The 2,893-nt window shown below is 42.8% G+C and overlaps 1 pseudogene; it reads right to left on the reverse strand.

Moving 5' to 3' along the window:
* Positions 1–1,019: 1,019 nt before the first annotated feature.
* Positions 1,020–1,966, reverse strand: LOC141416347 (olfactory receptor 10H1-like; annotated as a pseudogene).
* Positions 1,967–2,893: the final 927 nt, after the last annotated feature.

Below are 2,893 nucleotides of genomic sequence, written 5' to 3' on the forward strand. Positions count from 1 at the left end.
GTACTACATAACCCCCCCAAAAAAACCCATCATTAGGGTGATTATAATCAAAAAGTCAGAACATAACAGTTGGCAAGGATGTGGAGAAATCAGAACATTTACACACTGCTGGTCAGAAATAAAACAGGATAATTGGGTTGGAAGTCACTATGATATATTCTCAAATAATTAAATGCAGAGTTACTGTATGACACATCAACTCCACTCCCAGCTATATACCAAAAGTTATGAAGACATATGTATACATAAAAGCTGTACATGAATATTTACAGCTGCATCATTCATCATAGTCCAAAAGGTTGACACAATGCAAATGCCCATCCACTCATGAGTGGGTAACAGAATGTGAACTATCCAATTAGTGGAATATCATGCAATCACCTGATGCATGCTACAATGTGATAAACCTTCAAAGAATGATGTTGAATGAAAGAACTGAGACACAAAAGGACACACATTGTATGATTCCATCTGTGTGAAATAAAGCAAACCCATAGAAACAAAACAGTATATTTGTGGTTGCCAGTATATGAGTGAAGGTCTCAGAATTTTTTTTTGAGATAGGGTCTTGCTGCATTGACACAGCTAGCCCCAAATTTACTATGTAGTCCAAGTTGGGCTTGAATTTGCAACTACTGACTCAGCCTCCTTAGTGCTAGGATCACAGAACTCTTTTGGGGTTCAGAGTTTCTTGTGGAGGATATAAAGGTGTTTTAAATTGGCTGTGCTGATTATTACAAAAACCTATAAGTGGGTAAATTATATAGTTTGTGAATTTCTCAATAAAGGTGCCCCAAAAGACCATATCTAGTCAATGAAAAATATTCAAAAGTTTGACATGATGTAGCATCACTATTCAAAAGGAAGGAAGGCATATGGCAGCGCAGTGAGAGATACAAAGATAGAGAGACATAGGGAGAGACAGACAGAATGGAAAGACAGAGGGAAGAGTGACCAGGAAGAATAAATGAGCTTCCTCCCACCATATTCCTGTTAGAAAGCCAGCATTTTCAGGGGTTCTAGGGAAAGAGTTTGCTCAGCAAAGACTTCTTCATGGTGGTCTTGAGTTCCTTGTTCCTCATACTGAAGATGATGGGGCTGAGGAAGGGTGTGAGGACTGTGTAGGTGAAGCCCATCAAAGTGTCTCCTCCAAGAGACTGGGGGTCCTTGGGCTTTAGGTAGATGACAGAAGCAAAGCCATAGTGCATGATCACCACTGTGAGGTGGGATGCACAGGTGGAGAAGGCTTTGTGTCGCCCCTCAGCTGAGGGGATCCTCAAGATGGCAACAACAATGAAGGCATAGGAGAGCAGAATGAGGAGGAAGCAGCCCAGAAGGGCTGAGATACACACCAGGCCCAGAACTTTGGCCACTACTGGTACATCCTCTCCACAGGCCAGCTTCAACAGAGGTGGCATATGGCAGAAGAAATGGTGGATATCATTGGGTCCACAGAAGGTGAGATTGAATATGGCTATTGTGACCACAATCCCCATGACAGAGCCACCAACACAGGACCAGGCCACCAGACAGGCACAGCCATGCGGGTTCATGAGCACATTGTAGCACAGTGGGTGACAGATGGCCACATAGCAGTCATAGCCCATGACAGTGAGTAGGAAGGAGTGGGTGAAGCCAAATGTGAAGGAGAAGATCATCTGGCAGGCACAGGCCAGGAAGGAGATGGAGCAGTGGGGCACAGCAGATCAGCCAGCATGCACGGGATGATGGCCAAGGTGTAGAGGATCTCAGAGATGGACAGGGTGCACAGAAAGAGGTACATGGATGTGTGGAGGCTGTGCTCACTCCAGATGGTGGCCATGATGATCAGGTTGCCCAGCAGTATGAACAGATACATCAGCAGAAACAGCAGGAAGAACATCAGTTGAAGGCGGGGAAAGGTGGAAAAGCCAATGAGGATGAACTCAGACATGAAGGTGAAGTTTAGACCAGGTATGGCAGCCATACCTGATGGGAGACAGAAAACATTACTCAGTGTTTAGGAGCACAGGGTTTCCAGTGAGTTCTGGCCTCCAAGAACATGTGAGAGGCTCCTTCACCTATCCAAGATATGATTAGTTGACCTGCAAATACGTATTTATGTTATCATCCCTTAGCATTCATAGGGCATTAGGTTCAGCACAGTCCTATCTACCAGATATCAAAAATTCAGGTGCTCAAATCCCTTTTGAGAATACAGCAGTGTTGCATAGAACGTATGAACATACTCTCAGACTTTAAATCATGTTTAGATGACTTAGAATATTGAATACAATGTATTGTGATATACGTAGTCATTACACCATATTTTTAAAAGAATTATCACAAGAAAAAAGTTGACATTTGCTTAATATAGACTCAGGAATCACAGACCTAACTACATTTTTGAAACACAGATGTAAATTCAAGAATACAGGACGAACTGTAATAATGTGCTGAGATTTAAACAAAATCATGGATCTTAAGTACATGACCTCTGATAAGAACTCAATAAATAGTGCTACTGATAAAAACAATTATTATTACTACTATTTTTAAATCGCAGTGCTAGGACCTCAGAGTTTCTACTCAGTGACATGTCAGTTCAGTCCCCAATTCAAAAGTAGATGACTTGGCTGAGTACCGTGTCTCAAGCCTGTAATCCTAGCTACTTGGAAGGTGCAGATAGGGAGGGTCATGGTTCAATGCCAGCCCAGAGAAAAAGCTCACAGGACCCCATCTCACCAGGTGGTGTTCCCCTGTCATCAAAGTTATACACGAAGTAAAATTAAAGAGAATTATGGTCTAGGCCAGCCCAGGCATAAAGCAAGAATGTGTCTCAAAAATAACTAAACCAAAAGGGTTGGGACATGGCTAAAGTGGTAGAGCACCTACCTAGCAAGTGGGAGGCCCT

This window comes from Castor canadensis, chromosome 14 (genome assembly GCF_047511655.1).
Source record: "Castor canadensis chromosome 14, mCasCan1.hap1v2, whole genome shotgun sequence".
NCBI lineage: Eukaryota > Metazoa > Chordata > Mammalia > Rodentia > Castoridae > Castor > Castor canadensis.